The sequence below is a fragment of the Aedes albopictus genome, chromosome 3 (assembly GCF_035046485.1).
Source record: "Aedes albopictus strain Foshan chromosome 3, AalbF5, whole genome shotgun sequence".
In the NCBI taxonomy this organism is placed as follows: Eukaryota; Metazoa; Arthropoda; class Insecta; order Diptera; family Culicidae; genus Aedes; species Aedes albopictus.
Window position 1 is genome coordinate 330,176,292 of NC_085138.1, and position 25,917 is coordinate 330,202,208.

Genomic DNA, 25,917 nt, shown 5'->3' on the forward strand with positions numbered 1-25,917 from the left:
TAAAAAGACAAATTTCCCTATCTACTTATTTTTGCTCTTCTAAACCCGAATAACTCGTCAAAACTCTTACAACTAGTGAATTTGACACTTAAAATACCAAATTAAATTTTGAAATTTTCCCCTTGACGCCTAAAGGTAGGCAATTTCCTTTGAAATAAGTGATTTCTGTTACAATAAAGGACTTTTTCGTCAAAAAAAGAACTTTTTTTAACTTATTCATATTCAGAATAGCTTCATAACTTTCCAACCAAGGCTCCACAAAAATGTTAAAACAAAAAAATTAAGGGAAGTCCTAGTGGCAATCGATTGTTTAGAAGCAATGATTTCAGCTAAGTGAGAAATACATTGTAAATTCCCGAAAAAATAAGGCAAAACCAACTTTTTTTCTAAACAAATAAAAGTCTAAAATCATCTGTAGACATCTATGAACTAGTGAGGTAAGAAGCTTGAGATCATTGCGACGCTTAGAAGTTCCTGCTATGAAAATTAGAGTGTAGTACCCAAATGATCAATTCCTTCTTTGAGAATTCGACCGGAAGTTCCTCTAGAAATTCTTCCGGAAATTTCTCTAAAGTTCTGGGAATACATCCAGGAGTTTCCCCGAAAGTTCTTCTAGGAGTTCTCGCAGGAATTTCTTTAGAAGAATCTGATTTCCTCCGGGAATTCCTCTACGAGATCTTCCAGGAATTTCGCCACGAATTTCTTGGGAATTTTTCTAGGAGTTCCATCGAGAATTTGTCTAGAACTTCTCTCAGGAATTTATGTGGGAGTTCATTCGGCAATTTCTTTAGGAGTACCTCTGGGAATTCCTTTACGAGTTCCTCATGGAATTTCTTTACGCATTTCTTTGGGGATTGCTCTAAAAATTCTTCCGGGAAATCCTTTAAGAGTTCATCCGGAAACTCATCTAGAAACACCTCTGGTAATTTCTCTACGAGTTCCTCCTTGAATTCCTTTCCGAATTTCTTCAGCAATTTCTCTAGGAGTTCCTCTAGAAATTCGTCTGAAAGTTTTCTGTCAATTACTTTACTAGTTGCTCTAACAGTATTTCTGAGAGTTACACAACGAATGCCCGGAATTTACACCGAGAATTCTTCTATGAGTTCCTCCGGTAATTCCCCTAAGAATTCCTCCGGAAATTGCTCTAGTTCTTCCGTGAATTCCACTGAGATTTCCTCTGGCAATTACTCTTAGAGTTCCTCCGGCAATTTCTCTAAGAGTTCTTCTAAGATTTGTTTCTGGAATTCTCCCAGGAGTTTCCCCAAACGTTCATCTGTTCATTAGGAAATTCTTTTAGATGTTCTTTTAGAAATTCGTTTAGGAGTTCATCCGGGAATCCCTCTAGGTGTACCTACAGGAATGCCTCTACGAGTTCCTCCGGGAATTCCTTTAAGAGTTCATTCGGAAATTCCTATAGAATTTCCACCGGGAATTTCTCTAGAATTTCTTCCGGAAATTCCTATAAGAGGTCATTTTGGGTATTTTTTTGGGCAGCTGATTGATGTTCATCATAACAATTATTTCAATAAATTTTCAAAAATGTGAAAATAAAAACAAATAAAGAAATCGTAACTATAGATATGTCATTGCATCTTCAACATGATGAGTTACTATAAAATAAAACACTGATATTGATTAACGGAATTAAAAAATAAATTAAAAATTATCGCTACGCCGTTTCACGCCGCCGCCGCCGCCACCGAAAATTCATTCGGCGTCACGCCGATCACGCCGCCGCCGCCGGCCAAAAAAGTGGAAAACGCCGCCGCCGACAGATTTCAAATCGGCGCACACCTCTAGATAGGGGCACTGAAAATCCTTCAATAAGTTTCTCAATGATCTATGGCGGATTTTTTGAAGCAATCCTTGGAAGAACTACTATGATGCACCATTATCATTGGGGTGGGGATTTCACCTGTTGATGAATAAAGCATAAATAACTGCTGGAGATACATCTGAAAAAAATCTTAGAAAAAAATGTTATGCAGTTATACTAATTTAAAAAACACTGGAGAAATATCTTAAAAAATGACATTTTTAAGTAATCTATGAAAAAATGTCTGGATGAACTGGAGAACCATCTACAGGAGTTTTTTAAAGAGTCTCTTAAAAAAGGCCAAGTTAAGGATTCTGGAGTAATTTTGCAAGAATTGCTGAGAAAATATTTGTGAAAATTCCTCAAGCATAACATGAATTTTTTTTGAAAGATTGCCTGAAGAAATGTCTGAATTAACCCAAAACAATGTCCGAAGAAATACCTGAAAGAACTTCTGGAGAAACCCTTGGAGGAACTTCCCGACGAGTTTTTCTAAAAAATTTAAATCAACTTGACATAATACGTAAACGGTCTACAAAATATGATTGACGACAATGAATACAAAAAATCTTGAAAAATGCGTGAGAGTATGCCACAAGACACGTTTCGTGGCTGCCGCTCTCCACTCTCGGTCACGCCCAATGCTCGTCAGATCACGTTCTACCTGGTCCGCCCATAGTGCTCTTTGAACATATGGAAGGCCTCTGGAGAAATTCCAACAGTAGTTGCTGAAACAACTCCTGAAAAAAAAAACAAAAAAATCTAAATTTCACACTTGGGGGAATTCTTGGAAGAATCTCCGAATCTCTGTGAAAAAAATCCTCTGGCATTGCAGCTTTTGAAGGAATTCCTGGAAAAACTTATAAATAAATTTTAACTGTCGCAGTGTAGTGCAGATCGTTAGAAATAGTTAGTGCCCCAATTCCTACCAATAATTGTATAATTAAACATTTATACAATTATTGGTAGGAATTGGGGCACTAACTATTTCTAACGATCTGCACTACACTGCGACAGTTAAAATTTCTTTATATGTTTTTCCAGGAATTCCTTCACAACTGCATACAAGAAGCTTCAAATGCACAAAACGGCAAGAACTAAAAACGAAAAACTGTGGACAGTTTCATCCTTGAAAAAGGTCAAATACAAAGTGCCGAAACGTCGGGCAGAACAAAGCAATCCATTTTAATCCCCTAGACTGCGAGAGCCAGTTTAAATTGAGAAATCATCCAGTCGAATAATTACACAATCTTGTAAAGAAATTCAAAGATTTTTTTTAGAAATTTCTTAAAGAATTCTTGAAGGAATTTCTTGGAGAAGTTTAAGGAAAGACATGAAAGAATACATGCACGAACTTCAAGAGCAATTCGTGGAGAAATCTTCTAAAGAATCCCAGATGCCCAGGAAGAATCTGTAATAAACTCGAGGAATAGATTCAAGATGGAGAATTTCTTGAAAAACTCCTAGAGAAGACCCATTAAAAATCCTAGAGATATTTTAAAAGAAATACATGGACACTCAGCAATGCATTCTAAAGTGACACAACACAGCTCACAGCTCAACAGTTATATATTTTAAGTCTTCTATAAATCTTTTTTTTATCTTGAACCAAGGTTTTCATATGAAAAGGGAGAGGGTCGGAAGGATTTCATAGGAGTTTCAAGGGGAATGGGGCGATCAAAGGCATTTCAGGACGCTTCAGGAGGTTTCAGAGGGGTTTTAGGATGCTTCATGGGCTCTCAGGTGAACTTCACAGGACTTAAAGAGGAGTTTTACGGGTTTCAGGGGGATTTAGGCGGCTTCAGAGGTTCTCAAGTGAATTTCAAGTGAAGTTCTCAAGTGAGATTTCAGTGGCGTTTCAATGTGTTTCAGGGCGTTTAAGGGGGGGGGGGTGCTATGAGGGGAATTCAGAACCGCGCCGAAGAATGTCACAGAGGTTTCATGGCCCAGTCAACCAGTGGTCGTATAAGATGTTGCATAAGATGATAAAGTGGAGGCCATATGCGTACATTTTACATGCACCTAAATAGAGGCATGTAAGGACGTTTTAATGCGTTTAAGGAGGTTTCAAAGGGTTTTCGGAGCATTCAAAATATTTCAGGGCGCTTCAAGGCGTTTGAATGTGTTTCATGGCGTTTTGGGAGTTTCCGGGATGTTTGAGGGGGCATCATAGGCTCGCAGATGAATTTCACGGTGGTTTCATTGGGGTTTCTGAGGCGTTTCAAAGCTTTTCAATGAGTTTCAGGGCGTTTCAAGAGGTTTTAAGGGGATTTAAGGGAGCTTCAGATGCTCGCAGGTGAATCTCACGGGGGTTTAAGAGGCGTTTCAAGGAGTTTCAATGCGTTTCAGGATATTTCCGGGGGTTTAAGGGGGCTTCAGAAACTTGCATGTGAATTTCACGGAAATTTCTTGAGGGTTTCAGAGGCGTGCCAATATCAATAAGCATACATTTAATTCATAATGCTCCAATGCTAATCCAGTGATCACTAGTTATACTTGTAGATCAGATGACCTAATCTTCTGAGAGTTCTCGGATACTCCCATAAATCATACAAGCTCTGGCATCTATGTTTTATCAAGCCTTAAATAGCATAGATGCCAGAAGCTGTGTAGGTATGAACCTTATCCATAATCCTAATAGCATGTTATTAGCTCGATAGATCAAAGCTACCTGAAGCTGAGTATGTACCATAGTCATAACGCTTTTAGAGACAACCAGATACGTTGGTACATAGATCCGATGACCTATACTCAAGGGAGTTTCTTGGAGGTCCTCAAACAGAAAATTAACCTTCCACTTGACAGCACGTAGTTGCATGGGGCTGTGCAAACATGAATTTTATTCATATTGCTCCAATCGATCACTGATTACGCTGGCTCAAACTCTAGGGAGTTCTCGGATGCTCTTAAACTGTTGTAAATACCCCTTAACTCTTAACTGCTTCGAATGAGTGTAATAAGTTTTGTACTTTTTGATTCCGCTCTGTTATGCTTATACTTTGATAGCTACGCGACTACCATTTGTAATCTTCCTCAGTGTAATTTATTCAATCCAGTACTTCAACTGTTCTGAACATAACTGAATTGCATTTAGGTAAACGTCACCTTAATGGAGGGACCTTAACAGGTTTAACTTGAACGAATTCTACCTAAATGGAAGTTTGGCGGTACCGTATTTTGGCACTACCATTACAAAACGGCATTACTTATAAATTCTGGAAGGTTTTACTGGAATTTCTTCTAAGCATTGCATCAGGGGTTCTTTCAGGTATCATACCATCATTTCATGCAACAATTTCCCTCAACATATTTTTGGAACTAATTCGAGGAGTCCTTCAAATTTTTTTCCCAAAAAATATTACAGAAATGCCTCCAGATACTTAACAAGATATTTGATCAACATCTCGCTCTAACAATTTCTCTTTCCATAAGAAAGAAAGGCTAAAAGATCCTAAAGTTATTTTTTAAATAATTTTCTGCAATGAATTTATTCGAGGATAGTTACAATATTTTTTCAGAGTTTTTCCATGTTGCTTTTGATAATTTGGTCAGCGTTTTCAGTAGAAATTTCATTGAGATTTCCAAGCAAAATTGTAATATGTTATTTCATTTTTCTTGTTTTTCTCTACCTCTTCCTCGTTTGTTTTTATTGTTCATCATGTTTGCGTATAACGTTTCCACTGGTACAAAGTTTGCTTCTCTGCTTAGTGTGGTATGAGCACTTCCACGTTTATTAACTGAGAGCTACAGTGCTTGAAACCGAGTGAATATGAAAAATACGAGCAGTCATCAGCGCCAGCATCCACTACGAAGGAACACACAAAGGGAGTAAAGTAAACCCGAACCAAGCGCGACCGCTGTTCCTCATCGGTCGGTTGGCTTGTGAAGCAAACTGACTGGTGACCATTCGTTCTCACTTGCTGCGGCGAGTGTTAAGATGCGGCAATGTTTCAGTGAATTTATGTGTTGCCCAGAACTTGCAAAAATAATCATGTTGTTGGCATGGGAATGTTTCACGTGACTATTATAATCGTAATAACGTGATAAAAACCAAGATATCCATTGTCATATATGTCGGCGAGGAGAAAGATTCAGAGAGCCAGCACGCAGCTGAACCATCGTTTCTCACTCTCAGTAATACACTTACTTACCACTTACTTCTGAAGCATGTTGGCCAATTAAGGCATATAACTACCATTCTTGATAAAAAACGCCGGTCAAAGAGGAACAAATTTTGCTTCGTTTGGGAAATAACGCTTCACTTTTCAAGCACTGAAGAGCTATCCATGTCAACGACCACTAACTATACTGCAATGCACGCTTATTATCCAAAAAGAAATTCATTATCGCTAAGTCACTCACCAAATGGATGCTAAGGGTTTCTGTTTTCATTTGGTGCTAAGATGAAAATGTTCTATTGGGAATTCTAGAAACATTTTAATTTTTTTCTTCATTTTTAGAATACTTTTCGCCCCAAAATCATGTGGGAAAATTATCCCCGATAGAACATTTCGGTCTTAAAACCAAATGAAAGAATAGACTCTTGGCTTTCATTTGGTAGGTGACTAAGTGGTGGGCTTATAAATCAAAATATTGTGTTCTTTTTCATCTCTCATTCTCTGGAATGTATTAGGTCAGCCTAGCCTAGGCTGTTTGAGCATTTCTAAAACAACATTCATTCTTAAACTTTTTTGCTTTCAAACTAAGATATTTTTATTTGTTTCTTACAGGTAAACCCTTTTGATGTTTTGATAAATACCAGATTGACAGTTGTACACGTAAGTAACAACAAGAAACGACAAATACAGGGGATGGCCAAAATGTTTGGGATAGGCAGCTTTTTTTCTCCCACAAAAAAATCAACATACTCTAACTTTTCATAGAGTGAATCAAAAAATCTCAAATTTTGACTGTTTGTCAACCTATTATATGTGCATCATTGGTACAAATTTGGGCTCGATTGATTAAATTTTCGCGAAGTTAGAACCGTTCGGGTGAAACACTATTTTTTAGACAACTAATTTTTGAACTGTCATATCTCAAAAACCAGTAAACCGAATTGAATGAATTTTTTAACGATTATCAACAATATATTGATACTTAATACGACGTTATAAAATGTAATATTTTCTCACGACGAATTAAGTTATACCGGGTTGAAATTTTTACCCATATAGAGGAAAATAAGTCAAATTTACAATACCACACAAAAATTATTAAATGTGTTCTTCCTTCAATCTAAATAGGCTGTAATATATCTGATTAGAGATAATTTGAGAACAGAAGTGGAAAATCTTTATATATCAACACTAAAATTTATTGACATTGATGTAAAAAAAAATACATTTTTTCAAGAAAAATCCAAAAAGTGTCAATCCATGATAACTTTTTTCAACATTTATAAAGTACCTATGTTTTGTGAAGCATTTACATATTATCAGTGTACGTTCAAAATTTCATTCAATTCGGTTCACTGGTTTCCAAAATATGACAGCTCAAAAATGCCATCCCCTGTATTTGATTTGATGAAGCCACTTTTTCAAAACAACTAAGATAAACCTGTTCCACGACACCCGGAAAATAATTTCGGAATCATTTGGGCAATGGAATTTATTGTTGGGTACAAATCTACTTCGTAATAAGCGCTAATTTCCGTCATATCAGACGGAAAATAGCAATAGTTACAGATATTTTTACTTACCTTAAGCCATTGGTAAGCTTATCAGATGGAAGCAGATGCTGTAGAGTGTAGACTATCAATAATATTTCCCTATACCACTGAAAATCGAATACTAATGCATAATTTCACGTTTCAATTCTACTCCACTTACAAATTGGGAATTTTCTCGTTTTGCGTATGACGAAGCAGCAGCTACAGGAATTGTTCTTCATCATCGTTCAACTTTTACTTCGCCAGATTCACTTGTTGAACAGACCTTCAATTCACACCCCACAAAAGCTCTGTGGCACTTCAAAGCTGTTTTTTACTGCTGCAGAATGCAGCAAAAGCTTACAGTTGCCTTCGCCTAAAGAGAATGCAAGCAAATGTGTGCATGGATTTTTTTGCATATGAAATATCATATTTAACAACCACAGAGAAAGGTTTCTTCGTTGTACTGCGCTGTCGTATTATGATCTGGTGGACAGAAATATTATTTGTAATATTTAAGCCGATACTTTAAAGCTACATCCATTTCAATTGAGAAGTTTCTGCTCAAACATACTTTGAGCGCATGATTTGCATTGGATTGCAAATAATTTGACCGCCTTTTCGAACGGATAAATCATAATTTTTGGCCATCCTATATACCATAGTGTCACGTAGAAGGTGTGCCGAGAATTGAATTGTGGTTGTTTCCGAAAAAGTCGTGCACTAGACGGAAATAGAATTCGAGAGACAATTATTCAATCTTATGATTTTAAGAAAATTGTATTTTTTTACACGATTTAAAAGCTTATTTATGAATTAGGAATCGATACCAAATTGGCCATGAGGCATTAGGCGAAGTGCAAGTATAAAATCGATCATTCATAGTCGGTGCTCACAAAGACGGGAATAAGATGAAAATCTTACGTAGTGACAATTTAAATGCAGCTTGGGCCACACTATTGCACCACCAACAAACAAGCTGTTTGGGGACTCAGAGCATTCATCCTCCTTCAGTATGCAACAAAGTATACCAGCTCGATTAAATGATCCCCGTGCACCTCTCCCTGCAAACCACCTCATACGAAATTGAAATCAACTCCCTAAAAGTGCAAACAAAAATACCCCAAAGTACAACCAATTAACCGTTGTGCACGAAAGTGGAACCCGTCGCCACCATCCAACCACATCGTCTGCTTCGCCTCAGCCTCATGTACAGTCGAGACTCTTATAAGATCACTGGTTGGGGGGCGCAATAGGAATCCGCTTAAGGCGAGACTGGAAGCATTTTCTCATTTTTTCGGTTTTTGATTTTTTATTATATAACGAAGAAGTATTTTCAAAATCGGTTTTCGTGCACATGTAGAGTATGGATCAAGGTATCTTCTGAATTTTTTTGAGGTGGAAAATGTTTTCCATTTTTGCAGAAACCATTTTTATGTGAAATTTTGTTCAAAAATGGTTTCTGCAAAAACGAAAAACATTTTCCACTACAAAAAAAAATCAGAAGATACCTTGATCCATACTTTACATGTGCACGAAAACCGATTTTGAAAATATTGCTTCGTTATTTTATAAAAAATCAAAAACCAAAAAGTGAGGAAATGCTTCCAGTTTCGCCTTAATAGGAGACTAAGAGCTTATGGGATTTCGGCATTTTGGGGGTGTGGCCTATTATCTCGGGTGTGTTAAGAGTTAACGCAATACTTTCTTTGGCAAAGTTTTAGGGCTTGATAAGATCTACCATTTAGAACTTTGGTTCATATGATTAGTTGGCAATTTGGCCGCTAGAGGGACCATCAACAATTTGATGCTAAATTGCACTACGGGAGCCATATCAGGTTGTCAAGCAAACGTTACGATATGCGACAGCTCAAGACCCTGATAATTTGGAAGGATAGTGTCTTCGGGAAAGTTGTTGGGTACGCCAATAACTTACTGACGATGAGTTGCGAAGTTCGAAATTCCTCCACTGGGCAGCGCTAGTGAGCAAGTAAAATTTCAAAACCTCATATCTCAGAATCCCGATAACTTAGGAAGATGGTGTCTTCGGCAAAGTTGATCAGTATGACATGAACTTACATAAAAATAAACACTTGTTTCGCAATTCTGCCACTAGGCGGCGCTAATGAACATGCAAATTTTAGAAATCTCATAGCTCAGAATCCTGATAACTTTGAAAGTTGGTGTCTTCGGCAAAGTTGATCAGAATGACATAAACTTACATAAAAATAAACACTTGTTTCAAAATTCTGCCACTAGGAGGCGCTAGTGAACTTGCAAATTTTAGAAATATCATAGCTCAGAATTCTGATAACTTAGGAAGTTGGTGTTTTCGGCAAAGTTGATCAGTATGACATAAACTTACATAAAAATAAACATTTGTTTCGCAATTCTGCCACTAGGTGGCGTTTACCGGGTTTTTTCGTCTTTTTTCGACTTTTTTGGCGGTTTTTCGGCTTTGCATGTTCACTAACGCCGTTTAGTGGCAGAATTGCGAAAAATTGTTTATTTTTATGTAAGTTTATGTCATTCTGATCAACTTCGCCGAAGTCACCAACTTTCTAAGTTATCAGGATTCTGAGCTATGAGATTTCTAAAATTTGTATGTTCACTGGCGCCGCCTAGTGGCAGAATTGCGAAACAATTGTTTATTTTTATGTAAGTTTATGTCATTCTGATCAACTTTGCCAAAGACACCATCTTTCTAAGTTATCGGGGGGAGCGACACTAGTTTTGCTGAGCCGAAAAACCGCCAAAAAAATCGAAAAAAGACGAAAAAACCCGGTAAACTCCACCTAGTGGCAGAATTGCGAAACAAATGTTTATTTTTATGTAAGTTTATGTCATACTGACCAACTTTGCCGAAAACACCAACTTCCTAAATTATCAGGATTCTGAGCTATGAGATTTCTAAAATTTGAAAGTTCACTAACGCCTCCTAGTGGCAGAATTTTGAACCAAGTTTTTATTTTTATGTAAGTTCTTGTCATTCTGATCAACTTTTCCGAAGACATCAACTTTCTAAGTTATCGGGGGGAGTGACACTAGTTTTGCCAAGCCGAAAAACAGCCAAAAATATCGAAAAAAGACGAAAAAACCCGGTAAACGCCGCCTAGTGGCAGAATTGCGAAACAAGTGTTTATTTTTATGTAAGTTTATGTTATACTGATCAACTTTGCCGAAGACACCAACTTTCTAAGTTATCAGAATTCTGAGCTATGAGATTTCTAAAATTTGCATGTTCACTAGCGCCGCCTAGTGGCAGAGTTGCGAAACAAGTGTTTATTTTTATGTAAGTTCATGTCACACTGATCAACTTTGCCGAAGACACAATCTTCCTAAGTTATCGGGATTCTGAGATATGAGGTTTTGAAATTTTACTTGCTCACTAGCGCCGCCCAGTGGAGGAATTTCGAACTTCGCAACTCATCGTCAGTAAGTTATTGGCGTACCCGAAGACACTATCCTTCCAAATTATCAGGGTCTTGAGCTGTCGCATATCGTAACGTTTGCTTGACAACCTGATATGGCTCCCGTAGTGCAATTTAGCATCAAATTGTTGCTGGTCCCTCTAGCGGCCAAATTGCCAACTAATCATATGAACCAAAGTTCTAAATGGTAGATCTTATCAAGCCCTAAAACTTTGCCAAAGAAAGTATTGCGTTAACTCTTAACACACCCGAAATAATAGGCCACACCCCCAAAATGCCGAAATCCCATAAGCTCTTAATCTCCTATAACGCTCACCCCTGTCTAGTAGGAGTTCGTTTAATAGGAGTCCGTTTAATAGGAATTCGTTTAGTAAGAGACTCGACTGTACATCAGTCCCGTTCGGCGTTCGGGAGTGGGTCGCCGTGTCTGTCGCGCGAAGTTATTCGCGAAAGACGCGATTGAGAAAGTTCAAGCAGCAGAACACTGCGTTCACAAACATGATAAAATTTTGACAGATTTAATTACGTTCCGCGATCTGCGTGTCCGTTATTTACATTAACAATTTGCCACGGCGGCAACGCGACACGGCAATGGTATTGGTGCTCTGCTTTTGGGGCCGTTCCCTCTACATCGGTATTCGGTCTTCTGTGACTTAATTCCGTTCGTTCGTTTTTTTTCAGTCCAGTCGCAGTCGCAGTCGGTCAACCTTGCCGCAAGACTACCTTACTTCCCTGCGACGCCAAGACTGCACTGCATTACAGGCTTTCTGCTTGCACTTCCACCGCACATCGGTTCCATTTGGTTCTGTCGTTTGCACTGAACTCAATGCGGATCCCTTCACGCGGAAAAGATGTAGCATCGTTACCAACGGTAGCCATCATCATCAACATCAGTCGGCGCAGCCAACGAACCAACCGACATAGGGTAAACCGGTATAATGCGCCCCCACGGGGCAAAACGCCCCCCTTCAATTTCCAGGGAATTTCAAATAGTGAATGGATAAAATCATTGTATAAGGCTTCATATTCATGAGGCTTGTCTACTATGTCAATTTTGTGGTTGTTGTACCCTTTAAAACAAATATACAACAAAAAATTTAAAACGCCCACATTTGTTGTAATTATCGATAAGTTTGAATTAAGCGCTAGCACGCGCCAATGAAGCAAAACCAATGAAATTAGCTGTTGTCTACTAAATTATGAAGTAAAATAACGTGCCTCTGCAATTAAAATAAGAAAATTGTAATTAAATTTAGTAATTAAAAAGTTTTTTCATAGTCACACTCAAACGGGCAATATGCCCCACCGTCAGCTGGATAATATGGCTCACAGCCAATGCGCTGCAACAGCTGATCTCAGTTTCGATATTTGACGTTTGTCCGGCTCGGATTCACTCGGTAGGGGCATATAACCCCGTTGTTATGGAGCGTAATGCCCCGCTACAGAGGGGCATACTAACCCGTTGTTGCGGATCATATTATACCGTAGATGGGGCGTTTAGCCCCGACGCTTTTGTGAGTTTTTGATTTTGTGGATTTTAGAAAACACGTTATTACGTAATAAATGCTGTTATTTCGTGCAAAAGGTTGTTATCGGATAAAAGCTAACACTTCGCACAATCAATAAATGCATTGATTGAGTAAAATACGGGGACAAGTGCAGAGATATTTCCATTTTTCCTTAGGGGGGGGCATATTATACCTGTTTACCCTACATTTCAGACATTTATCTGTTCATGACAATTCATGGCGCGTCTTTGGAGGAAGACATCTGAGGTAATGCAGCAGCCATTAGATATTGTACAGGCATAATGGGATGCCAAATAGGTAGACTTGATTTCCCAGGTGACATTGTTTAGTCAAATAGACTAAAAGAGGTTCTTAGAACCATCATAAAACCACAATTAAAGGAAGGGTAATATTCCAATTGTTGCACGGCTAAAACTCGCCTATTGTTGCACACTCCATGTTATTCTTAAATATAAGGTGTGCAACAATTGGCGAATTTTTAGCCGTGGAACAATTGGAAAATTACCTACTAGGTTTAAGAACAGTTTGAAAAACCTCTACAAGACCAATTCCTGTTGGTCTTGGGACTTAGGGAATTTGAGGATTACTAGTTCTTTAAAAAGTTTCATTCAAGATATTCACTATTGGTTTAACAACTTCTGCAAACTTTGTTCATAACAAAATCAGCTTAATATTGGAATTCTGCGAACTGGCAGCCCTGGTTGCACCAGGCAGCGCCAGCAATGGTAGCAGCTTACACGCGATCATTAATTTTGCACCCCGGAAAAATTAAGGCGATCATCTTGAAAATCGCAATTATGTCATTCATAATGGTTGCCCCGTGTTGTTTATTCCATGTCTAACAGCCCCAGCCAAGGCTCACGGTATCGGTTGGTCGGTCGGTATACGCGGAGATAGTTTACCGTCCGTCCGTCTGTCCGTCCATCTGACAGTCGGCTTCGGCTGTAGGTGGATACGACGAAGCGACGCGACGGCTTGTTGCATATTTTCTTCAATTTCAAATTGCGCATAGTTTGGAAGACGAAACCAACAGCAGCGCTACCAGCCTGCCAGCAATGCGATATCACCGCCGCCGAGTGGTAATGTTATGGAACCAACATGCAACCACAAACAACCGACACAGTATAGTCAGTTGGTTACGGATTCCGATGATGAGTCGGGGCAATCACACTCTGCAGGGGTTAAATTGGCGTTGAATTGGGACGATGGACTTGGACTTGTTGCAGTGATCTAGATTTGCTACGAATGGTGCTCCGTCGATAAAGTCGAAGCTGTAAGATATGCTTTTGTCTTTACCATATACAGGTGGCTTTGAGCACTCATCGACAACCACATAAATGACGACAGCCGACCCAATCCTAGCGACGACTTGTCCGAGCTCATTTGATCTCAATGTCATGAAACCTCATCAAAAAAGCACCTGAACGTCCACGACAAATGAACCATATTTCATCGAATACAAGCTATCTCAATCTTAAACACTTCCACGAACCTTCCATAAATGAACAGAACGAATTACCAAACGAGCCGTATCCTTCACCCACCTAACGAGCCAGAAATTACCGGAAAGGTCATCTCCCCAAAGAGCTTCGCATTGACCAGTCAGTTGAACAACAATGCTCACACTTCTAGATTGCGCTCGGGCGGGCGCGTGCCACTAACAGCTGTGCGCCAGCTTCTCGCATTCCGTCCGGGTCCGTTGCATAATCAACAACAACTCGATCTTTAGCTCCAGCCAGCTCCTTTTTTGGGGCCCCGAGCCTAGTTACGCTGGATTTCCATTATTGTCGACAATGACGACGATCGCGTGCGCGCGCGGTTAACGATGACATCGCGCGTTAAGTACGCGCGCTCGCGTTGTTGAAAGCCGGGCTCATGATGACGGTAAATCTAATTACCGACACACGTTCTAGGTTTTGCTCTTTTCGGATAAAAAGCCTGTTTCTTGGCTCTTTCCGGCTTCCCCCTTTCGTTCGACGACGACAACGACGGTTGGTTTCGTATCGAATTAACGATAGGAGTCAAAACTCTATCGAATTGCTCCTCACGTTCGGACGGGCAGCGGCGTGGCGAAGCCATCGCATCGTCGCATCGGTGTGGATAGGTTTTGTGCGAAGTGAAGGTCGTTTGAGTTGGATGGGCTGCTGTCACGATTGAAAGGGGTTTTTAGGACGGTTTTCGGATGGAGCACTTCTTGGCGTACCTCTCCTAACTTGCACAAAGCATGCTTCTTAGCTACAATGATCATTTTACATGCCTATATCGTGTGATAGACACAAAGATGCACTATGCCTAAGTAAGTCAAGAAAATTTCCTTTACGAAAGGTGTCTGGCCCGACCGGGAATTGAACCCGTCACTTTCAGCACGGTCGTGCCGAATACTTCTGGAGCCGGCCTTCTGATACCTGCCGAATACTTTTACGTTTACTATTCGCTTCAGGCATTCTACGAACAAAAAATCCCACCACGAGGCCCTCTTCATAAACCTATCTATAATTTCCCCATAAACTTCATTTTTTAAACAATTTCAGACTCATAAATAGTCTGTATGAGTTGTGCCTAATTTCCACCTGTAGTTTTCTAGTAATTTTGATTAAAACTTCTCCATCGTTCCCTTCAGACATTTGACTCAGAACATCCTACATCATCGCTGGAAGTGTTTTTAAATATTCCAATAGAAGAGTCGTTAAAATGGGGTATAGGAGGCAAAAAAGCTAGACAATTTGTAAAAAAAAAATGTAGAAGTATTCAGTATTAAGGGCAGCTATCGGCCAACCAGTCTGGAAAGATGGAAGTGTTATGTTAAATGCTAACCTGCCCATAACCGCATAACAGTAACATTCGACAAAAGTAGGCATTGGAGAAAATGGAACCCAAAGTTGCAACTTTGAATAGTATAGGAATGAATCGAAATTTTAAAAATTTCTCATAAATTTGTCATCAGTCGTATAGCAATCAAATTTTCTACAGCAGTTCCTGTATGCTGGGGGAATTGTCAAAAAATAAATCGAACCTCAGTATGATTGATGTCACACTTTAAAGCCAATCTATTTTCCTAGTGTGACTATTATGCGGTCACATTGCTCAATGAGACAAAATGACTTGGTATTTTTTTCATAAATCCTAGAACAAACTTGATTTTTTTATTCAGATGGTCGAAAGCACTTGTGATTTGATGATGATCCCCGATATTAACTCAATACCAGCAAAATATGCAAATGTTACAAATATGCAGTTATGGGCAGTAACTAGATTCGGCAAACACATACCCAGTATTTGAGACGTCTATCCTATCCTTTTTGAATTAGTGTTTCAGAAAGATTATCCTTCCACAAAGCTTTTCGGAATGAAAACGAATCACACTTCTTATTCTCTGAAGAAAACATAATGCCCATCGAAACGTGGGATAAAGGATAGTGCCTCATCGTTTGATTGCATTTGCGATTCAACAAATGAAAATGTTTTGGATACAAAACAAGTTCTAGTTCTTCTAAGGATAATTTTATAGAAACTGCTATCCTAATAATTTTATTCAACATTTTCCAGGATATGTAAGGAACGCGATTGATCTTGCCGCAAAACTTATTCCACAGATATCCAACACATTCATGACAATTATACGACATTAGTCATATACTCCACTCGAACTATTTGACCATTTTTAGGCAAATCACTTGACGAATCAGTCGATAACTGTTGGACAAATACATGTTTTGACCCAAAATGTAACGAGCTCACCAACATGCATCCATCCTTGCTGGGATTGTTCAATCTCACTAAAACTACTTTATGCCTTTCTCGTACACTGAATGTACAGGAAAGGATATATGTATGTTCACTCAAAAAACGATTTTTCGTAAAAAGGCTTGGAGGATCAAGTCGCATATACCAATCGATTCAGTTCGATGATTTGAGATGATGTCTGTATGTGTGTATGTATGTATGTCTGTGCGCAAAATAAGTTTACTCACTTTTAAGGCATTTTCCATTGGCCGATTTGTCGGATTGTAGCTCGAATCGAACCGGAATTTTACCACATTGTTTGCTATAAAAAATGGTACAGATCGGTCAAGGCGTTCCGGAGTTATGGCAATTTCAGTGATCCGAACCAGCACCGGTAGAACTGGCCGTATATAAAACTGAACCAAGCCCCATCATGCGACTCATCAAACTGCGGTGATTTTTACAACCTTCAGCATGGTTGACGAATTTTGTGCGGAAATCAAAACTGGAGATCCATGATGTTGTTCCAAAATTCAAGACATCAGCCGAATATTAAAGATGGCGGCTGTTTAATGGTGTTTAAGGCTCTAAAAACATTGAATACGGGTATATTTGGTATGGGGAAGAAGTCTAGATCCAAGATGGCCAAAAATTCAAGATGGCGCCAGAAATATAAGAAATGGTGACCAAAATATCTAAGATGGCAGTCTAAAACCTCTAGCGGGCGCAGATGTTTCTTTTTTTCTCACTTACTGTCGTAAACAAACTCGAGAAAGAAACTGATGAAAGAGGGGGCACTGTGCCACCTCTTTTATCTCGCTACTTCTTGTGTTTAACAAAGAGAACGAGCGGAAAAAAAGAAAAAGCTGCGCACGCAAGTTTCTAAAATCAGATATGACTACTCCAAATTTAATATGAAGGCTATTGAATGGACTTTTAGGCTTTAAAACTATGCAATATTGGTATATTTCGTATGATGAAGATGTCTGGAGCCCGAAAATGACGATCAAACTATCCAAGACAGCGGTCTAAAATCTAAAACGGCTGCTTTAAATTCAAGATGACGGCTGTAAAATTGAGTTTTTGCTTCATAATCATTGAATATGGGTATATTTGGTATGGGGAAGATGGCCAGAGTCCAAATATTATGACCAAATTGTTCACGATGGCGGTCTAAAATCTGATATGGCGGCTCTGAATTCAATATGGTGATTGTTTAATTGCGTTTTAGGCTCATTACCATAAAGTATGGGTATATATAGTATGGTGTTTGATAGGATGTAGGAGCAAAATAGCCTTTGGCTACCCACTCAGACTGCCAGAGCCGAGAAATTCCTATCAAGTGTAGAATCCACAGTCGTAAAATAACACATTAAGGCGAAACTGGACGCGTTTTCTCATTTTCTTGGTTTTCGATTTTTTATTAAATAACGAAGCAATATTTTCGAAATCGGTTTTCATTCACAGTTACAGGAAGGATCGAGCTATCTCCTGGATTTTTTTCAGGTGTAAAACTTTTACCAATTTTTCAAAAATCATATTTTTTTAAAATTTCGTTCAAAAATGTTTTTTCCAAAACTGAAAAACCTTTTCCACCTGAAAAAAATCAGGACAAGGTGGAGACAAAAAGTCAAAATTAAATTTGTATCAGCCTTAATACAACTTCCAGTACCTATTATGTTTTTTTAGAATTCAATGGAAACTCGTATGAATAGTAAAAATACATGTGTATTTCATAGATTTCAAGAGTCATATTGATTTTATTGTGGTTGGTGAGTTGCCTTTAGTAACACTGTGTTACCGCGTTTGAAGCACATTTAGGCACCGTTTGCATTTTCAATTCAGCCTTCGTTATACAATGAAACTTCAATTTATGCATGTTTTCGGGGGTCAGAGAGGGTTTTCGGGAGTCTGAGGGAGTTTTCGAAAGCATTACAGAGAGTTTCAAAGGATTTTAAATGGGTTTTGGAGGCGTTAGGCAGGTGTTTTTGGGGGTTCAGATGCGTTACATTGGGTCCGAGGGGATTTTAGAGGGCATTTCAAGAAGTTTTAGAGCATTCTCGGCGGGATTCACAGGCCTTACGGAGGCGTTTTCGGGGGTTTCGGAGGGTCTCAGGTGTGTTACATGGGGTCCGAGTGGTTTTTAGTGGGATTTTAGAGGCATTTCAGGCAGTTTCAGAGCATTTTCGGCGTGATTCAGAGGCATTACGGAGGAGTTTTCGGGGGTTTCGGAATGTCTAATGCGTTACATGGAATCCGAAGGGGTTTTAAGGGAATTTTAGAGGCATTTGAGGAAGCTTCAGAGCATTACCGGTGGGATCCAGAGGCGTTACGGGAGCGTTACGGAGGATTTTTCGGGGGTTTCTGAGCGTCTCAGGTGCGTTACATGGTGTTCGAGGGGTTTACGGGGGATTTTGGAGGCATTTCAGGATGTTTCAGAGGGTTCTCGGCGGGATTGAGAGGTTACGGAAGTGAAAAAAAAATCGCAGAGTAATGTTCTTCTCGGATCTATGTTAGATGTCATATGTATAAATGAAATTTTCCAAAAACATTACCTTTATTTTTTTCTTTTTTTATTCTGTAAAAAGCTGACTTTTAGCCCAAAAGTTTGCTAAGTAGCCCTGGTTGTTCAAATGTTTCTAGCTATTTTTATCGAATTCTGTATTTTTTATCTTTTTTTCAAAACGGACAAAAGGTAGGGTAATTCGCCAATTGTTGAACGGTTAGTACCGGCATTTTGGTTTTCGTTTGTTTTTCCGTGCACAATTCCACTTTAGTTGAAAAATATCCAGTGAACGTCTAGATCTACTTATTCCTTATACTGCCCATTGAATTTGTATTCCCTCAAATTCCATTTTCTAAGAGAAAATAGAACATTTGTATGGGAAGTCTGTAACCCAAATGTTGAACGCTTCTTTAAGCTAGCTCATCCTAATGTTGGACGGTTCTCGCCAATTGTTGAACGGTTGAAGCTTTGTTCGTAATTGATGACGTATAACCCGACATCAACCTATCATTCACCTGTTTTTATTTTGGCCACCAAACCCAACATAGACACGACAGTTACCCGATGTGGGTCCAACAGTGGTCCAACATTTGATAAAAATTGTTCCGACTTTGACCCGACATCCGATATTTTTTCACCCTGGCGGATTTTTTCCGTTTTTTTTGTGTTTTGTGCCCAGCTAGTCCGAGCTAGTGACAATTCATTTAAATGACAAAGAATCGAACATTTAAAGAGAGCTCTAGTGGACTGCAATCGGTTTAAAGATGACTAGATGCAAAAATGGCTGAAAAGATTTGATTAGAAGCGAAAACGACAGAAGAAAAGTACGCCTCTTAAAGCCCCTGTAACTCTTCTGGAAACCCATGGGACCCACTCAACCCCCAAGAACACTCATGGAACGACCCTGAAATCCCTTGAAAACCCTCGGATTGCTCCTGAGCCTCCTGGAACGCCTTGAAAAACTCCTGGGACCCCCTAACACTCTGAATTTCTCTTGAACACCTCTGAAACGCCTTTGAAACCCATTGAAACCCACTGGAATCTTTCTGAAGTCCACTGGAACACCCCTTGAACATCCCTGGAACGCCTTCGAAACCCCACGAAATGTACGGTTAGGTAAACTGAAAAAAAAATCTAGCAGTCATGCTAACATCGTAGGTTATGCCAGTGTTCAACAATTGGATCATGGATGCATAATGATAGTGTGATAAGAAAAATATTTTTTTCAAATTAAATTACAATGAAAATGTAATTTTAAACAATGTTAAACTGTTAGTGACATCCTTCCAGTTCTTGTAACTATGGTGTGCCTTTGATATTTGTGGTCGATTTGCCCGCAAATCTTAGTTCGTAACAGCAATTTCTTAAAATTAATCTTAAGAATTGTGCAGTTTTCGTGTCATCAGCGATACAAAATTTTCAATCAATTTTTTTGATGAAAAATATGTATAATTTTGTATCTTAATTAGAGCAATATCATGACCCACATGTATATGCATCTACATCATACGTTTACGTTGGATGAAAATTACTTAAGTAAGATTTATAATAATATATTCAGAAACTGTTCAACATTTGGGTAGTGTTCAACAATTAGCGAATTACCCTAATCGTTTTTAGGATTTTTTTTTATTTACAGTTTGATTTCTTACTTCAACGTTTCGATCCTTATTGGGTGTTTTTTTTCTACGATTTCAGGATAAGACTGATACGCCTTAAAGATCTCAAGATCTCATTATTGAAGCAATTAAAATAAAAAAAAACGACTAAATCTCAAATATAGTCTTATTTCTTATGGTTTGAGAGCATACTGACCAGTCTTGTGCATTATCACCATCATAACACAAAAAAGCCGCAACATCAACATTGCCCTTCTTCCTCCATCAACGCTACAGCCGACCGTCTCTATGTTGCTATCGAACACATTCGAGACGAACGCATTGATACGGTGGCTGCCGCCGCCACGCTCTTTCTCTGCAAATCTCTTGAGTAGCCGAACGCTTCTTAACCGTCGTTCCGACGTAGAGCTATGTCACTCACTGCTGGGTGACTCTCGTCTGAAAATGCCAGGATGAGGGTCAATTTGTTAAGTAGTATTGCATGGCGCAGGAAACACAAACATAGCACGCCCTATGAATAGAATGCAAAGCGTAGAACAAAAACTCGCTTCGGTGTTTCATCGTGTGGTTCGAAAACAAGAGACGATCGCTGCTGTTGGATGTGGTTGACTCTGCATTGAACGAGGGTTGGCTTGAGTGGCTTTTGCGTGAATCGATTAAGTTTTGATGGGCTGCGTTTGTCGTATGAAGTGATGGTTAGAGCGAGTGTCATTCGACATTGACCATCCTGAAACTGCACAACCCTGATACTGACGCTAACCGACCAAAGTTTCCAAACTACCGCTAGTACTTCGGCTCTTCAAACCAACATAGTATTAAGTGAGTATAAATTTAAAAACCCTAATTAACCCACCTACAGGTGATGGTACCTTTCTCAAACCTTCAAGAAACCATCTCAACTAAACTCATGTGGTGTGTTAATAAATATCGCGCTTTTATCCATTTGACAAAAGTCCTGTTCATGGAACAAGCAATCATGTCAGTTAACTGATTCCTTTTTGCGTTGATATTCTTTCACATTATTACAGGCACCTAAACATTGTCCATATAAAGCGACGCGCAGAATGATTTAATTTTCTGCTGCACGAAGCATTGGACGATGCTTGTTATCCCAGATAACCAATAAGCACTTTATTCAGCATTATTTCTGCACTATATGCGCCTTTACAGCTGGTTATTTAATGCGACTCAGCCGTATATGCGCCTTAAATGCTACTTAAATGCAGGTTTTGGCTCAATATACGGCTGCTTAAATGCTAGACCTTCAGGAACTTCATAAACCGCTGTCAAAATAGTAACGCATCATACAAACCAAAATAGAAATTTCACCCCTCTCACTTCCCTCTACCACTCACTCTGTTTATTTGCCATCTTGTTCTTTGCTGCATATTTTTTGGTTGCTGTGTTTATCTAACCTTTTTTCTGATTTCTACCTTAACTGCGATTTGATATCAAGACCCGTCGATTGCGAAGGAGCTGTTGCGCGTTACAGGATAAGCTAAACATGAAACTGTGAAGTGCGCTGATTTTTTGTTCTATTTAAGGTTTGTTGAGGAATTGAGTTACATTTCCTCCCAGATAGAATAATTTCGCTTTGGGTGACGGCGACAGATAGAGGAAACTATAGAATCGTATTCTTCTCGATGTCTTGTTTGGCATGGATATATTTATATCAAAGCAACTTATCAGACATTATATAACATCAGACGTCGATTATAGTCTACATAAACATGAAAATAAGACAGAAATATGAAGGAAAAAATGAGTTTTTCAGCAGCATCGGCTTCCTAGCAGTTTTGTGACAATTAAATAGCATTCGGGATGCTTAAAACCCAAGACATATTGAGCATTTGAAATGCTACATAACAGCTAATGGTTGTTGGTTAGCATTTTGTATGCTAATCAAAGGCGTCTTAGCTGTCGAACTGCTATGCTAGGGCAGCAAGCACAATGAATGCAAAAATGAACTGCTTATTCAAATGCTTATTGGTTACCTGGGATGTTACTGTAATGGTGGCTTTGGTCAATTATTAAGTTGTATATGTTTTTCGAATAAAGACCTGAAGCCGTTTACGTATTTATACAGACCTCCAAAAAGGCAGCTGTTTTTTGAAATCCACGCAATATGTGTACTGCTATCTTGAATTTTTAGCATCGATTTTATCTTGGATTTTTTTATCATAACGTTTAAAGTTTTCAACAAGTTTTAAACATTCTACAACACTAGGTACAGCATCTCCGTGCGTTTTCAATATTTTAGTGCTGCAAATCGCGCTTTGAAAATTCATCTTAAAGAAGAGCAGGGAGAATTATCTTCAAATGTATGAACATTATTTGAAAATTAAGGTCTGTCGCGCAAAGACACTGATAAAATCGGGATATTACTGTGTACCAGTATCACGCTGTATCAGAGCCTAAAACTCCCTCAAAACAGCCCCCATTTTGACTACCATCTTGATACTCTGGTCGTCATTTTTGGACTCTATACGTTTTCCCATTCCAAATTATCCATAGCCTGCATGGTTTTAGAGGCTAAAACTCCTTGAAACAGTCACCACCTTGAATTTTGGGCCGCCATCTTGTACATTCAGGTCCCCTATTTTGAACTCTGGACATCTCCATACCAACTATACCCATATTGCATGACTTTAGAGCCCAAAACTGCTTCGAACAACCTCCATCTTCAATTTTGGTCCGCCATCTTGAATATTTTGGTTCCTGTTTTTTTACTCCGGATATCTTCCCCATACCAAATAGACCCATATTGCATGGTTGTAGCGCCTTATTCTCCTTAAAACAATCACCTCTTATAGTTGTGGGCCACCATCTTGGATTTTTGACCGATATCGTGGTTTTGTGGTATTCATTGATGGTGTCCACATAAAATTTGGCCACCATGCTACAAAACTCGACGCAATTTTATGTGTCGCATGATAGACTTTGGTTCAGTTTTATATAATGACCAGTAGTATGGGACAAATATCAAATTGTCGCTCCAGTCGACTTTTTTGATTCCATTTAGGTCCCATATGATCTGTACAAAATTTAAGCCCAATTGGTGAAACTATAATTTAGCGCAAGCGATTCAAAGTTTGCATAGGATTTACTATGGGAAAAGTTACACTTTCAGATAAAAAATCCCAGAGGTCGCCCCTTGTCTCCTTAATTCAAATCGATCAAAGTTTCATGTAGAAAAATCATTTATGAAACTTTCCTTCGAAGACCGCAAAACGATTGGAAGCTTGTGGAAAAAGTTATTGATTTATTACCGATTACTGATCTAACGAACGGCTTTTTGTTTTGTTTTATTAGCAGCACTGTAGCTGCTGCCCTGGCTGCTGCTGTTTCTGGGGGTGGTGATGCCTCCCGCCACCCCATGCAACAACGGCAGCAGCAGTGCTGCTGATAAAACAAAACAAAAAGCCGTTCGTTAGATCACTAATCGGTAATAAATCAATAACTTTTTCCACAAGCTTCCAATCGTCTTGCGGTCTTCGAAGGAAAGTTTCATAAATGATTTTTCTACAAGAAACGTTGATCGATTTGAATTAAGGAGACAAGGGGCGACCTCTGGGATTTTTTGTTTGAAAGTGTAACTTTTCCCATAGTAAATCCTATGCAAACTTTGAACCGCTTGCGCTAAATTATAGTTTCACCGATTGCGCTGAAATTTTGTACAGATCATATGGGACCTAAATGGCATCTAAAAAGTCGACTGGAGCGAGGATTTATTTTTTCCATACAAGCGTGTCACATACTAATGACCAGCTCACTGGTGCTGGTCTGCATCACTAAAATGGCCATAACTCTGGAACGCCTTGACCGATCCGCACCATTTTCATTAGTATACAATGCGGTAAAAATCCGGTTCGATTCGAGCTCTAGTCCGTAAAATCGGCCAATGGGAAGTGCCTCAAAAGTGAGTGAACTTCTTTTGCGCACAGACATACATACATACACACATACATACTCACATACAGACATCATCTCTTTATTTGTCGAACTGAGTTGAATGGTATATGTGACTCGACTCTCCGAGCCTTCTATCCAAAATTCGTTTTTTGAGTGATCATATAGCCTTTCAGTACACTGTGGTGTACGAGAAAGGCAAAACGTTATACAACCAGCTTGGTAAAAAATAATTGATATATTTATGGCGTGATTCTTCATCAATTCGTACCGTGCGATCACCCGGAGATTATCGGGGAAATTTCAACATAAATTCCTTGTAAAATTCTAGCATCTTGAAGCTACTGTAAGGATTGCTATAAAAGCAGATATCGGGCAAGTTTTCAATGAAGCTTTCAAACAGTTTCACCCCGCAATTCCGAGTGAAGTTCATGTAAGATCTTTAAATTAAGGAGAAATCATTTGTTCAGCACGTTAAGTTGAAACAGTTTAACCCTAAAAGGGATACCTGGGGTCCATTGGACCCAAGGCGCCTTTCAGAGCTCGTCTTTGATGGAACACACTCAGCGAGGTGACGAAACTGAGGCCATGAAGGTATCCTTTTTAGGGTTAATATCGAAGTGCTCCGCTCAAAACTACCTGCAAACCCCCCGATCAGAACATTCCATTCATAGTGGAGCAGCTGTCAGCTCCGTATGGTCTCGCTGTCCGTTCATGTCTTCCCGCAGGCCAAAGCGTGGGACTCACCTGAAATAACAAGAATAACAGAAAAAGCAACCAGAACTTGGAATTAAATTGAGGCGAAAAAAAGGCCACTTCACTAAACGGCCGAACGTGGCAAGAATGTTGACATGTAGACAAAATAACGTAGGTATAGAAAATGGACAATTGTTGAGACCAGCGCAGCAGTGAGTGAGTAGCGCGGTGCGGTAAGACGAGTGGTGGGCAAACAATGTTTCAGATTTCGATTTCATTCGGGTGAACTTGAGCGAGCGCAGTTCTATTCTGTTCAAGTCTAACCCTGGGGGATGGGTGACAAAGGGAGCTGTCTGTTGACGGATTGACGGACGACGTGCGACGATGACGGCTTGTTTACTCACCGAGGAGCATATGTGTGGCGTACATATGACTTTATGCTGAGGAAGGTGTATTGCTGCTGAGTCTAGACGGGTGGACAATTTCATCCATTATTGGGTAGAGTTTCGAACTTAAAATACCTTCCGTCGAAACGGAATGAGCAACATTCCGGAGGAAATGCGCAATGTCTGTTTAGCCGTTTCGACCGATGATGGTGTAGTAAGTACCCAGTATGCAAATTAAAGAGATTAAATTTTTTGGACTCAAATTCTGTACAAAACTTGTTTTAGTTTCACAGTCATATTTCTCAGCTTCAATATACTCCTACAGTTTTTACTTTACGCTGTTTATTTCATGCTTAAATTTCACATTTCTTCTCTTCATTAGTTTTTTCTCTCTTTACTTTTTTTTTCCTTTTCCTCTTTTTTCCTGTTTCTACCTTTCCATCTTTCGTATTGCCTTTCATAAATTTCCCGTTCTCCCTATTTTCCCTACGTACCTCCTTTACTTATTTTACCTCTCTTCTACTATTGTAGATGATGTTCTTGTTTGTTTCTCCTCTTTACGGTTTTTCTTTTTCGAATTTCTTCTTCCCTTCACCATAATTTATCTTTTCATTTTTATCCGGTTCTTCATCCTTTCTTTCCTTTTTCATTA

General features: G+C 39.1%; 1 protein-coding gene across 1 annotated transcript in view; it reads left to right on the forward strand.

Annotated features, from left to right (window-relative positions):
- The window catches only part of LOC109427045 (uncharacterized), a 110,154-nt gene that overhangs the window by 5,023 nt on the left and 79,214 nt on the right, over positions 1 to 25,917 (forward strand). The window lies entirely within an intron of this gene.